The sequence below is a fragment of the Coturnix japonica genome, chromosome 2 (assembly GCF_001577835.2).
Source record: "Coturnix japonica isolate 7356 chromosome 2, Coturnix japonica 2.1, whole genome shotgun sequence".
Taxonomy (NCBI): domain Eukaryota; kingdom Metazoa; phylum Chordata; class Aves; order Galliformes; family Phasianidae; genus Coturnix; species Coturnix japonica.
In genome coordinates this window covers 104,624,524-104,639,962 of record NC_029517.1, presented here as the reverse complement: position 1 = coordinate 104,639,962, position 15,439 = coordinate 104,624,524, and the positions used below count along the sequence as shown (strand labels likewise).

Below are 15,439 nucleotides of genomic sequence, written 5' to 3'. Positions count from 1 at the left end.
GTTTCCTAACGTTCAAAACTGTAATTCTTAAGCTAAAACACTAACTCAGAGCTTTCTATTTCCAAAACCAAAATCATTTTCCACTGCTTTTCTCTTTTTTCTTTCAAAACTTTCAGCCGTCCCTTGTTATGCAGGAGCTGCCTTAGCCTCTACCTGACATCATTTTGGTGTGTTTTAATTTGCTGCCTCCTCGCATTAATCACCTTCACTGTGCACTGTTACCCTGAGGGGTGTTAAAAAGAAATCTAGCACCATACAATTACTTTAAATATGTATTTAGCATTTATTAATTTTAATATTGATACTAATACGGGTGCTATTTTGAATATTTTTGGTATTGGTAAGATTTTCTAACATCATAATTGCCATTTCTTTGAAGAGATCATAAAAAACAGATGATATAAGATCCTTGTGTAGTTTATTCTTCTGATCAGCTTGTAATGCTTTGACCTTACCTTGAAAAAGATTTAGCAGACACAAGGTAGGCTTTTCAACATTTTCACAAGATCAGCATGCTAGATGAGCTCAGTGTGAACAATGAGGAGGTCTAAAAGTAGAGTTTTCCTTTTACACTGGCAAATGGGCACATCCAAACAGCTTTATTGCAGCACACACTGCAAGCAGTTTATGTCTGTATTAACAGACCCTATAAAAGACATAATTACCATGTTAAGCACAGTTAGTGGCTCTGTTAGGAACACGGTACAAAGTGGTTTGTACCCTTTCCCAACATTCATATTGTACTCTGCCATTGTTCTCTAATCTTGCCACAGCTTCTTTTATAAGTCAGAAGAATATGATTATTTCTTGCTGACTGAGTAGTCGTTTCAAACTAAAACTCAAAATAAAAAGCATACATAAAACCTACCGTATTTGGGACACACCTGTGATGTGATTAACTCTGGTCTGACTCCTCTCATTTCATTTGTTGTCCATGCATGATGGGAAAACTTCTGGTCTTTCATCATTAGCTGCTCAGCCAAAATTATCATCACTGTCAAATGGGGTTTCATGTGTGCTCTATTATTCCGGTGTGTTCAGTGATGCTCCTGGTAGCACAGGGACAACCTCTTGGTGAGTAGCTTCCTGTACTCAGCTCTGCTGAGGCCGCACCTCGAGTACTGTGTCCAGCTTTGGGCCCCTCACTGCAAGAAAGACATCAAGGCCCTGGAACATGTTCAAAGAAGGGCAACAAAGCTGGTGAGGGGTCTGCAGCACAGGCCATATGAGGAGAGGCTGAAGGAGCTGGGAATGTTCAGCCTGGAGAAGAGGAGGCTCAGGGGAGACCTTGTTGCTCTCTATAACCTCCTGAAGGGAGGTTGTAGTGAGCTGGGGGTTGGCCTCTTCTCTTGTGTCATTAGTGATAGGACCAGAGGGAATGGTTCCAGGCTGTGGCAGGGGAGATTCAGGCTGGACATTAGGAAATACTGCTTCTCAGAAAGGGTGGTCAGGCACTGGAATGGACTGCCCAAGGAGGTAGTGGAGTCACTGACCCTGGGGGTGTTCAAGGAATGATTGGATGTTGTGTTGAGGGACATGGTTTAGTGGGAGCTATTGGTAATAGGTGAACAATTGGACTGGATGATCTTTTAGGTCTTTTCCAGCCTTGGTGATTCTATGTTTTTATGATTCATTGAGTATTGCATCACACTCACTCTACAATCAGGACTTCTTTCAGAAAAAGCAAACAGCAATGCAATCAGAATTGAAAATGTTTCTGCGAGGGCTGTAATGCAGACATATTTATTTGCCTGCACAAGGTTGATATATCTTAAATGAGTACCAATAATGGATTTACAAATTGCAGGGCAATAAACATCCTGCAGAAAACATTCTGCACTAACATCTGCACATCACAGATGTCAGCAGATACTAAAACTCAAGACCAGATTTTGATTTTATGAAAGCCACCCTAACACCTATGACTTGAATACAAGTATTAACTTAAACAATAAAAGCTGGTCCTGAGTTTGTATGAGATACCTTAATGTTTAAATATGCAGTATAAATCTCTCTCATTATAGTCACAAACACAGACTGCCAAGTTAAATCAGCTTCACAACACAGCCATAATATATGGATTGCATTTATTCCTTGGTGAAGTATTTAACCTCGCTTTGGCTGGGCAAATGACCTCACCAAGATTGCCTGCTAATCCTTTTTTTATTGGTCATTTTTTTCTAAATATACAAATATATATATACAAGTATACCTTGTGCTACTGAGGAATGGCAGGAAAAAACAGTCAGCAGATTCAAGAAAATGTATCAGTTAGGTTAGGCTGACAAACTCAAAATAAAATGCCCAGAGCAATCATTTCCCTGGAATGGTAAAACAGGATGTTTGGTTTCCTTAAAGGCAATGAAACAGATAGCCTTAAGATAAAGCTGCCAGAGGAAGAGAATATAAAATACCTTACTTAGGTTATGTTCTACATTATATGGGTTCTTCTGCAAATGTTTCTTTCACTGTGTAGGTGATAGAATGTGGACTTCCAGAGGGTAGTTCATATCTTTAGTAGTCTGAATAGTTTTGAGATGCCAGTCTGTCACTATTGACTATGTAGGGTAGGGTGTTTAGCATGATACAGAGTGGACCTGGGTCCATTGCAAAGGCAGATGTTCAGGAAGTGCTATGTGAAGATATTTACCTTACAGTAGTCTTTTTTACAAACTATGTGGCAGGTCTATTCATGAAGTTGTTCCAGTAGAAAGGGGCAACATTTGTTAGATACCTGCAAAGATCACCTCCCATATATATGCAGATTATCACAATATAATAAAATGATACTTTCCATTGACAGGACTGCTATAATTTGAAGGAGTGTTTCAGTATTGCTTAGGGAAATCCTGCTGAGTTGGCCTAATTTTCACTTGGACTGAAATTACAAGAGGCTTAATAGGCACAGTTAAACTGAGCATTATTAACTTAACCACAGCCAGTCTTAACACTTTTTTTGCTATGGAAATCTTGTTATGGCATCATTTTAGACCATGATACCCACAAACTAAGAGGCACAGAACTTTCTATAGGATTCTAAGCCATCCAACTCAAGCAACTATTTATACCATGAAGAAGTCCTGAGGTTTTACCTCCATAATTATGTAGCACATGTCTACAGTACTCCCTTAAGTCAGAAGTGATTTTGTAGAGTGCTAACACAGCATTAATCTAGTGGAGAAAAATTATTTCTCGAGCAGCTTATGACAATGGCAAAATATAATTGCTCTAATGGTTGGTGCAGCTGCCTTACATGAACTGTCTTCAGAGAATAAATAATACCATAGCCACTAAAATATTTATTTCCTTCTTCAAGCCTTCAATTTAACTTTGTTTTTCTAAAAGTCTTCTGAATTTTATTGTTTTCCTTGTTGTTTTTGTTGTTGTTCGTTTTCTTCAATACAATTGGTTGCATTTCTCAGTAATACAGCAGCAGGTCAGCTTTGTGTAAGATGGAAAGCTGTGGTCTGTGCCATGAAAAAAAAGACAGAAAGAAAGAAAGAAGAAGAAAATAATTAGTTTTAGGAAATTAAGATCAAATAGAATCAGATTGCATATTTGCATATCTTGACTAAGTTCAAAGATACGGACCCATACAATTATGCATCACTATCTTGTTTATATGTGTGGCTGTGGTATACACTTCCTTCCCATTCATTCCCTGCTGTTAAGTGAAGCTGCAAACTTCCAAACCACTATAAACACATTTAAATTTAGCATCCTGAAATCATTTTTATCAAGATACAAAATTAATCGTGTGCAAGTTCTGTATTACAACATCCTTAGAGCTTAAGAATGTCTTAGATGCCAACACAAGGCGTCTAACATGAAAATACTGAATGCATGGCTCTGAAAAGTAGTTACAGTCATCACCCCTATCTTGGCTCTTCTTCCATTTTCTGGGTGCCTGGACAGGAAGCCTCTCTGCTGTAATTGTTCCTTACCTGCTTATCAAGTCTGTTTGGGTTTTTTAAGCTTTCATTTCTGACACTGAAAAATAAAATGCATTGTATCTATTTTAATGAACAACAGAATGAATGGCCCCACTTAACAAGCAAATGGCAAGCACGAGCACCAGTTCTATGCTGCCCAGGCAGTTTGTCCTGAAAATCTTCATACAAGGTTAAATCTTAAATTTATGCATTAAAAATGCATGAGAATGATGAAATGTAGCATGCTGATGGGACAGACAAAAGCAAAGGCATCTTTTCCAGAAAAATAAGCTTCGTTGCCTTCCACATCCCAGCACCCTAGTACAGATGACCTCAGAACTTTCTAGTGTATATGTGAACTGCCCTTAGTGATACTTAATTTCCTTTTAAAAGGCACACGCAGACAGCACCACCACCTTTTTTCCTCTCCTAAAAAAGCCCTGTGTTCAAATGGACATTATCAACAGAAAGGCATTTCTGCCTGGCTACTTTTTTAGAGCTTGTAAAATACTTTTCAGCTGTTGTTGGTTGGGTATTTTTAATTCTCAGATGTAAGCAAATACTTCTTGCCATTCAGATCCTACAAGCAATTGGGTGTACAGTTAGCAAACGTATAAGGTGGAACTTTTACTCTGAGGTCCTAAATTTGTTGTCACTGAAATGCTAACATACATTTTCTACCTTCATTTTTATCTATCATATTCGTGACTTTAACACAACACTGAGACAAGCAAAGTTAAAAGGCTTTAATCTAGCTCAAATGTAGCTATAATAAAAAAGACAACACACATCCATAAAGCTGTGTGCAGCAGCTGGCTAAGTCTTTTCTGATTTGTGTGCTAAAAATGGTCCATTATGGAGGGCTTCTGTACCTTGACTATAAATACCCCACCATGCAAAAGTGGTCCTCGAGAGAGGAAATGCCATGAGTCATGAAGTTTATCTTTGTAGAGCTGCATCTAACTCCAAAATGTGGTTTTGAACTCTCACAGTAAAAAAAAATAAAAATAATAATAATAATTTTTAAAAAAATCTGATATCTGTAAATTATATGAATATTAAACATCTATTATAATTAAATAATACTTCCTACTGCACACACGTGTGTACTTAATTTGCCATTACAAATTACACATGTAATTGAATTGATTTCAGCCAATGGAAAGGCAGTTCAGTAAATATGCTGAAGTATATATAGTTAGAAAATCAAAGCCACACTTTTCAGAGTATAATTCCTTAAAATTCTAGATTCCCACCAACATTGGAAAAGACATCCAAGGTCACCCAGACCAACCGTCCACCTACCACCAATACTTCTCTACTAAACCATGTCCCTTCTGGGCAGCACATTCCAGTGCCTGACCACTCTTTCCGAAATGCTTCCTAATACCCAACTGGAGTATCCCCTGGCGCAAGTTCAATCTGTCCTCTCATGTCCTATCACTAGTTATGTGAGAGAAGAGGCCTATCCCCACCTCGCCACAACCTCCTTTTAGGCAAATGTTTGGTCTGAGCCCTCTATTCTCCAGACTGAACAATCCCAGTTTCCTCAGTTGCTCTTCATAATACTTGTGCTTAAGACCCCTCACCAGCTTTTCTAAGGATGATTAGAGCCAAAGTTTTTCATGGAAATTACTTCTTTCAATGCATTTGATTTCCATGGTCACTGAAAATGTAACTAAACACTTTATTATTTCAACACTGGTTTTCAAATAATATTTTTATTTTTATTTAAATAAATCCTATTACATAATTAAACTTCAAAAAAGGTTTCCAGGTATTTTCAAAATACTTTATACCACAAGACACAGGATCTGGGTTCCCCCGCAATGGAGGTCACTTCAGTGCGTGTAGGCTCCCATCAGCAACAGTTTGAACCCCTTCACAGACACTGTTCCACCCCAACCTGGGTGTGCAAACTGCCCTTCCTAAGGATCTCTCTCAGTTCTCTTTCAGAAGTGCTTCACTTGAGCACAAAACTTTTCCATCACAGGTCAATACCTTACTCCCATAACAGAAGCCGTGCCTCTATGGGGATGGGAGAAATTAACATCACATGTAATTGCTCTTGGGCTCAGTGCTTACAGATTTATAATTTCTTCTTCAAAATAGCATACTGAGTTAATGAACAATTCAGCATCCAAATCTCTATTACCTTTTTTGGAAACAAAGAAATAACTGATTGTTATGTCATGGGAAAAGTCTGCTCCTTGTTTCTTGGTTAGACTAGTGTCAACACCTAGACAAAATAAAGAGATGACTACCTTGAAATCAATGGAATTACATCATCCTACTGCAATAACACCACCAAAAAAAGAAGACCTGGGCCTTTCATTAGTAAATTTGGTATATTCCCCAGTTTTGAAACATATAGATCCTGTCCTCCTGCAGATCTGTAGATATATCCTGTTTGCGCTGTTTGTATGGTGATGTTAAATGTGTGCTTTGCATGAATTAAAACACAAATTAACTCAGTGGAAGCAAATTAGGCAGTAAGACATGACGGAGTAGTTTGGGAAAACTTAACATGCTACAGACATCTTGATCAAACAGTATTTCATGCCACAACATTTTTTTTTCACTCCATAAATATTTTCATCCATCTTGCTGCAACTTGAATAAATGAATAAATGCATAGAAAACACTAATGATAAGTCTTCAATTAAAACTAAGCTCACCATCTTGACATTTACTTTTTAAAATATGTATGAGTCGGTTCCTCTGATCTCTTTTCTATATACTTAGAAATTCACACTTACCAGCTACCTCTGTTTCTGTGCCATGTACAGCAGTGAGTAAAGACCTCCTTCTCCTAAATGTAAAGCCCCTACACCAGGCATGTCCAACTCACAGCCTGGCATGGCTGGCAATGCGACCTACCCCCACCCCACATCATCATGGTGGTGGCTCTGCCCCACCGAGTGACCCCAGCCACACATCCATCACTCAGTAGCAACCGAACTGTTGGTGTGCTATTCAAGCTGTGTTGACTCAAACCAGGGCACAGGGAGGGCAGGGCTATGAGTGCTGACTCAAGTGATGGCAAATAATTGTATGCATTTTGATACATTGGCTAAATGCAGTACTTTGAACAGTGAAAAATATGCAGCTGTGCTTTCACTTTTGATAGTGGAGTTTCAGAATAGGTTTCAAGATTGCCAAAAAAATCATCTATTTGTTTTGTGACACCATTTTTAGTCAACATAAATACATGACCCACCCATTTTCAAATCAGATGTATAATGTTGCAATCAGATATTCTACTCAAAAACCTGATCATGTCTCTTTCCCAGAATCTTATAACCCTTCTCTTACCAGAGAGAAACACCCTTCACCTCACAACCACATCTTATTCATGTCGTCATTTTTTGTCAGTATGTACATTCAAGAATGAATCATAGAATCATAGAATCAGGCTGGAAAAGACGTCTAAGATCACCAAGCCCAACTGTCAGCCCTTCCCACCATGCCCACTAACAATGTCCCTCAGTGCCATATCTGCATGGTTCTTGAATGCTTCTAGGGACAGTGAGTCCACCACCTCCCTGGACTCTTTTAAGGAAGCTGTCTTTCTAATATCCAACCTAAGCCTCTCTTGGCAGTACTTGAAACCATTACCTCTTATCCTAAAAAACAATGTAAATGGGAAAAGGGGTGAGGAAATGTATGTTATACAGGAGTTTCATACAAGAAAAAGAAACATATCTAACTAATGATGTACAGGAAGAATAATATTTCATCAAAAATTCCTGTCAAACACCTGGAGACTTCACTAAGAATTGCAGTCACTGCCACTGAACCAATCTGAACCTCTACTGGTGCAAATTTTTAAGCATGCAGCATGAAGGCCCTTGATCATTGGTGGTGAAAATGCAGAGCTAATAGTAATGACTGTGTTGAAAAATAGTGTTTTGTAGCTGAGAATTTGCTACCTATCAAATGCTGTTATTGTGGTTTTCGTATCTGTTGTAGTTTCTATGAAAATAAATAGAGGAGACATGAATTTTGGAGCAGTCTATGTATACACAGCCCAAGACAATTCCTTTTCACTCATTGTGGCCAAGGCAAGCCAAAAGGTTGGGCACCCTTATGCTTTATATGTTTGCAAGAGCTTGAAGGATCAGGGTATGTAGCTTTGCTATCCATAACCATAATTTAATGAGGCAGTTTTATGAACTCCAAATATGTCATTTGATCTTAAAATCGTTTCTAAAAGAACACCAATTAGAAAATCCAATTGCAGTGAATTTCATATGGTCTCCTATTTTACTGCTCAGAGGTATTTTCTATGCAGAGAACCTTCCTTGCTGGACCAGAGAGCAAAAATTTCAGAAGAATCTACATCACACACCTTTTTTATACCTGCTGAGATAAATGTTATCTGAAAGAGAACAGAGAAGCAAAAGAAAACTCCTTCTGCATTAATCTTCCTTTCTAATGTTTATCCAGCTTTCAGCTCTCTTAAGCTAAGTAAAATCTATTATTGTAAGAAAAGAAAAGTAGTTCCAATTATGGTTAGTTTCAGAGGGAGTAAGTGCAGGAGGCCATTGCTCTGGAGCAATAGGAATGAAAATAGTAGTAACTTAAATCTAATGTATGGCTAATGTTAAAAGTATTGTTGCTAGGCACATATTCCACAAGGGACATTACAATTTACTTACAGGCACTTAGGGAATCTCAGCAGTATTCTGCTTCTCATTTTTCTGTGTGTTTGAACCTAGTTGTGATAAAATACTGCAATAAGAGCTTGCTATTGCTGTGGGAGAGTTGCAGATTTACACATCCCAGTTTTTTAGAAATCTGCAGATTTCCAGTCTGTCATTCAAAGAGGTTGTGATAAACATGATGCCAAAGTACAAATGTAGGACAGTTGTGTTTAATTCAAAAGCACAAATATAATCAAGAAACTTTTTTTCCAAGCAGTCATCCTATACTGCATTGTGTTGTAAACACCTTCTCCAAGTAACAGTGAGCAACGCATTGCAGGAAATTACATCAAACTACATTAAATAGCATCAAAATTGCACAAAACAGTTCAAGCAGGAGGCCGGATAAAAAGCAGCTCTCTAGGGAACAGTTTGGAGGTAGACAAGTCAGCAGTGCACCCATGCAGTGATGAAGGCCAGCAATTGCCTAAACTCATTAGACTTTCTACTTAAAGGTTCTCTTCTTCAGTTGCTGCCAGTTCAGGTAAAACCATCATTCATAAGTTGTTAAGTCCACACAGTTCTTGTTTTTTAAATTAATTTTTTCCCTGAACTTAAAATGTTCTAATGGAAAGTTATAGACCTTACATTTATGTGTATCAACCTATTTATCAGTATCAGAAAAAAAAACCAGTTACTTTATTACTTGTTGGTATATGAGAATTTTAATCTAAACACTTTTCGACGTAATCTACAGTAAATCAATTTCACTGTGCTTTTTATGGTGAAGTACTGCTTTTAGTATATAGTGGTGACAACTCATGCAATTTTATCAGAAAACAGCTAGTATTTAAAATTCTCTTTAAAGACTGTAAAAGACTCCTTTCATTGAAAACATCATATTTTACATTTTCCAGCTTTATAGTTTGCCTGAAATAAGAATTATGGCTATTTCCAGCCTTTGAACATATTTTACAATTTCATAACTGTCTCCAAAGCAAGAGAGCATGTTTGGGCTCTTCTATTTTCCCTGTTTTAGAAATACTAATTTACTGTCTGTCAAAGTGCATAAAAATCTTCCAATGAACTCTGACAAGTCCTATGCACACCCCATCATTTGTTTGCATGTAGGCAAGAGCCTGGCAATCTATTGTTATCAGTTGATATGTGTGTATGGAGAAACCTCAAGAAGTGGAAAAGATTAGATTTAATTAAAAAGGCATTTATAGGATACAGGAAAAAAGGATGTTATTCTTATAGGCAAAGGAGCCACACCAATAATAAAGCATAATTGTTAAATCTTTAAGAAGACAAAAACTGTAGCTTTGCATTGCTTATCTTTTTTGTGCAGACCAGTCTTCCTTTTTCCAGTCCCAAACAAATTTATTAGAAAAGCTAAAGCCGTATCCATTTGACGTGATGTTACTTCAGCTTTAATAAAAGCACATTTTTCATGGAATGCTGAGAATGCCCTTTTCAGGTGACCAGCTAGAAGATGCCAGTTTTTATTTCCCTACTATGTGTGAAACATGAGCAGTGATATTCATTGTCTTTCTGAGGCATTGTAAGACCAGCTGGGTGATGATGGCATCAGCCTTTGTATAATTTCATGTAGTACAGTCTTTGATAACTCTTGGGAAAAATATAACCATTAGAACAAAAGGGCTCTTCTGCCTCCATTGTGTATGTATGATAGAAAATAGAACTTGAAGAAGCCTAGTCCATTTTTTGGCACTGCATTTGTATGAGTGCATCGCTTCTCTCTGTAGTCATGAAGTCATGAATATATTTACTGTCTTAATACTCACACATTAGAAGTTACTATCAACCCCATTTACAAAGGTGAGGAGCTGAACCATGTTTACAGTCAGATAAGCATAGTTCTTAGCCAAAGTTTGTCCACCATCCATATACTTTGCAGGCAAGTGTGCACTCAGCTACAGAGACAGACTGAATCCCACACATTTACTAGTACTTGTATTTCAAGAATATTCACAGGAGCAGAGCTCAGATTCAGGTTTTAGTGCAGGCCATTGGAAATGATGGGGCAGAGAGGGATATAATTCAGTCCACCAGCAAATATCTTTGACCAAATATATAGTGTTTGGTTCTTATGACTAAAATTCAGACAGCAACGTGGTTATAAAACATACGGAGTTCAAAAACCTTCTGTCAAACCTCATTTGAAAATGACCTGTGGTGGTTTGCTCAAGGTCTTAAAGGAAGCTGGAATACAAGAAGTCAGATGTAGGTACGTAACACCAAATCATTCATCCCTTCAGACTGTTGACATGCAAATTCTGTAACAAACTGCTTTCAGTCTTGGTCTTCTTTCTTCAATTTCTCTGAGGTCACGAGCTGGGCAGAAACTCATGATACTTAATTTGGAAACTGTTGAAATTGTTCCTACAGTATCTGAAGACATTCAAGGAATTCAAGGTGAGCTGAAGCAATTTTTAAGTTTAGAAAGGCACACAAACATCCGTGCAAGGAGAAGGGTTAGAACTGAAGGCAAATGCTGGCCCTGACCTGGTGTTAAACAAACAGACCAGGACATGGATACAATATGGGATGTGACATGAGAAATTGCTGGATATGACTGTGTGAGAGGGTGAGCAAAATTTCGGGTAGGTCTGTGAAGGATGGCTGGACCTTGCAGAGATAAAGGAGAAGTTATGTGAGAAATAGTTCTATCTCATATGTAATTTATAGGCAGTATTGGGGACATGGGTCCCAACAAGATAACCATGTCAGTAATATCAAGTAAAGCTGAGATCACCTAGAAATCCCAAAACTGGGTAGAGAAGCAGCAAACCTGGGACCAGTGGGGAGAAAAAAAAGTCATTAGGGCTGTTTTGTTTGGTTTTTTTTTACTTTTTATTTGAGAGGAGGCAGAGAGAGAAAGCAAAGCATAAGCATGATAGAAGTGAGGGTGAAAAGATGAGAAAAGAGATTAAAATGTTGGCAACTGATGCAATCAAGTTTGTCCAGGGGCACCTGCTGAGCAGACCCATGCCATAATCATGACAATAAGTCAGATTTGTCTAGTCATGACAAATATGCCTCTGCAGTCAGGATAAAGAGTATAGGATAAGCTATCCTGTTTGTTTTGGCAGGAGAGAACTGAGGTAGACTGAGCATGCTGGTACTGCCATACTGGGGCCATGCCAGGCCAGACAGAGTAGCCATGTATTCAAATCTTCCATATGAATAAAAAAGCAGATCACAGGAGAAACATGTGAACCAAGGGAATAAAAAGGGGATTGGAATTACAGCATAAATTTCCTTTAGTAATCTCTGATACTAGACAAAAGATGTGTCTTTTTTTTTTAAAAAAAAAAAAAAGCAAGTGCACTTAACACATTATTGCAAAGATTACATTTAAGCTATCATCGGCTATTCCATGCAACTATGTAATTACATGTCTTAGGCAGTGAGTTGGAACAAGTACACAGATTGTTTAAATTACACTTGCTACTACAGACTCTTTGGTTCATAGCTTCCAAGTTTTTGCATATCTTAATTAATCCTGCACAGTTAGTAATATATCTCCTTGTAGTCTATTTGCATGCTCTGGACTGTTTGTTTTTCTTAAGACACATATTCGTCTTGCTACTTCTTATATTTTTTAGGCCCTCTACAAACAGATAGGAGCGACTTCACATTCAAAAAGCATGGTCCTCAATGGAGGACTTCAATCACCCAGATAAAGCCCTGGGCAACCTGATCTAGTAAAGGTGTATGTTTGGTGGCCCTGCCAGGCAGGGGGGTTGGAACTACATGATCCTTGAGGTCCCTTCCAACCCGGGTCATTCTGTGATTCTGTGTGATTCTGTGATATCAGAGACATTCAAGGCCAGGTTGAATGGGGCTTTGAGCAACCCGGTCTAGAGGAAGGTATCCAACATTACCTAAGCAAAATCATTTTTTTTCAAAATTACAGATAAGGTAGCTATTCCTTGTAGCGGGAATAACATCAGCTTTTCTGCCTTAATAACTAAAGGCAGAAATTATACAGAACACTACATAAAAAATACAAATGGAGCACTCTTCTGTTTGGATCAGCGTCTGCTCCAGTACAGAAAACCTTCCAGTTCTGTTCAGGGAATTTTGTTAAGTGCCCTTCCTACACATTCCAATTTCCAGAGAGAGCCCAACCTTATTTAAGGATTTTATTGTAAGAGCACTAAATCTCTGGTTGAAACACTGCCCCAGTAACAGACAGATAAAAAAAAGTTTTAATATTTTGAAACATTTTGACTAGTATATGAGTTTAGAGGAGATTAAGGAAAAAAGCAATTGATCTTTCATTGCACATGAAAGCTAATGGCTTATTGGGAGTTGTCTAGAGGCTTTTGTGGTGTAGTTTTATCAGATGCATCTTCCAGTGTGTGTGTACTTCCCCCACCTCAGTGAACCAGTTAAGTGCAAAAGCTATGGCAACTTGTTCCCAAGAGCTATAATATTTCCTCTGCCATTGGGAGTAAATGATTGTAAGTGGGGATTTGTTTTCTTTTAGGTTGATTTTTTTTTCCTATAGGTATTTGATTTATAACATAATTCCTCAAACTGTTTAAAATACTTGTAAAATCTTTGTAAACATATTTTAATTGAATTCCTTGGGAAATGACAGCTGATTAAGGTTCACATTAGTTGGGATAATAACAATAAGGATTTTTCTGGAAGGAAATGAGAAATGTACACAATTCATGCCATGTGACTTCATGAGAGGAATTCCATATGCAACACTGGTAAAGAAGTTGGGTATGTGCTCCAGAATGGCTTCATTGAATCCATCTGGTCTGCTCATAGATAAGAAAAACAAGGAAGTAAATAAAAAGATGCAATGAAATCAACCAAGAATTTTTATTCCCCAGCAGTGGCAGAGGGTATCACAGACTCATGTAGCATATTCTGTGTTTCAAAAGGAGCTGCGCTATTTTTCACATTGTTCTTAAAAATATAAGAGGATCATGAAGGACATAAAACCCACTGCATGTCAGTGCTAGCCAATGGTTTCTAACCCATTTTGCTCAGGCACCAGGCTGTCCATGGGGACACCACTCTCTGGCTGCCACATTTTGCTCACCAGTCTCATCTAGACAGTTTAATTTTTAAGCTTGTGTACTGCTGCGTGTGAATGCTTTCAGTTGTGTTTGTACAAGATTCAAACCATCCCTCTAAATCCTAGCTCTTAATGCCATTAGTCTAGTTGCTAGTGATAAATTGAAAGCTTATCCTGGTTAATTGAATCTTCTACATTAATTTCTGCAAATATATACCATCTTGCTATTTGTTCAGAATTTAAAAAGTAGGCTTTTAAGAAATGATTTAGAGACAGCATGGTTAGAAAAATAATGCATAAAGCAGCACTCTGCTGACATGCATCTTCAGGCTAGACAATATGAAAACCATTTCTAAATGTATATGTGATCAGCTTGATCCTTTCTCCTCAAGAGCTAGACAGGAGCAAGGATAGGAGATGTCACCAGGGATGGTTCTGAATGCTTGGGATACAGCTGCCGTTTATCAGCCACAGCAGTCTATGAACTGGTAGAATTTGTTGCTGACTCGTAAAAGTTGCATAGGTCATTGGCTGTCTACCTTCAGTTCATTGGGTATTGCATAGTGCTTAAGGTAAGAATTTGATTTTTTTAGTATGAAACATTGCTAGGAAAGCTTATGACTATGTTATTTGATTGGGGGATATCAGGAATAAAGCAGAATCTGGTATTTGTACTTTATGGAAGAATCTAGAATGATTACCCACCAGCTGTCTAGCCTACGTAAGTGGGTGTTTGCCGATAGCCTTCAGGAGTTCACTGGAATTTGTATAACAAAAAACACAGCTGCCTCATGGCACTGGCTTAACCATTTTTTATTAAATACTAACAGCACCAGTTATGACAAACTGCTTTCTTTGAGCTCTCCAGGAGAAGGGCCAGCCACAGCTTGAGGCATTTCCCAATGATGTGTCAAGTGATCAATCAGTCACAGCACCAGTGTTTTCCCCTTTAAGGCATGTGTTTCATCACGTGAGAAATGACAGAGTTGCTGAGCTAATCCAAGACAGTTTAGAGTGACATGTATTAATTCAGGACCATACCTAAGTGATATCAGTCCCTTCAACATTCCATTACAGATGCAGAACACATGCTTAGATACTTATTTCATTAAAATCTGTTCCGCATATGCTGGTTGCCCCAGTTCTTCCAGAAACTTCCAATGAATCTTTATTAATTACTTCACCTTCACATGTCCTGGGCAATCATCAGTGCTTTTTAATAATTTCCTTCTTAACAGCAATTTAATACTCTTAAAGAAATGAGTAAGGGGAAAGACTAATACTGCTGTGTGCATTATAAATTAGGAGTATCTATTTTCCTTGAAAACACACAACATTTTTACGCTCTAAGTAGCATTCTCTTTTTGTGTAAGTTTCTATAAGGGAGGTTCAGCATGTCTCAAAAGCTGAGTAATTTCCCTTAAAATTTTTAGAGCTGCCAAATTATAGAAAGGGTCCTTCCAGAAATCTCCCTCCTGAGGCACAGGCCATTTGTCAGGTAAGGTCAACAGCAGCTGAGAACAGTGGATTAAAGTCCATTTCTCTGGCTACCTTAGTATTATTGCACACACATTCTAGAGATAGTTCCAACGCTTTCAATTTCAGCTTTAGTGGGTGAGCAGTCTTGTTTTTTCTCAATAATTTTGCACTGGGGACATAATAGAATACTTTTATCTTCTGCCTCAATGATTTTGCCTCACGAGAAGTACTGGAGTCACAATAGAACACTTTTATCTTCTACCTCAAAACACACAAGGACGTTTTCCTCGGGTTCTCCATACATTGTTTTTATAAAG

The 15,439-nt window shown here is 38.0% G+C and overlaps 1 protein-coding gene across 1 annotated transcript in view; it reads left to right on the top strand.

Moving 5' to 3' along the window:
* Positions 1-15,439, top strand: part of CPA6 (carboxypeptidase A6) — a 79,632-nt gene that overhangs the window by 20,305 nt on the left and 43,888 nt on the right. The window lies entirely within an intron of this gene.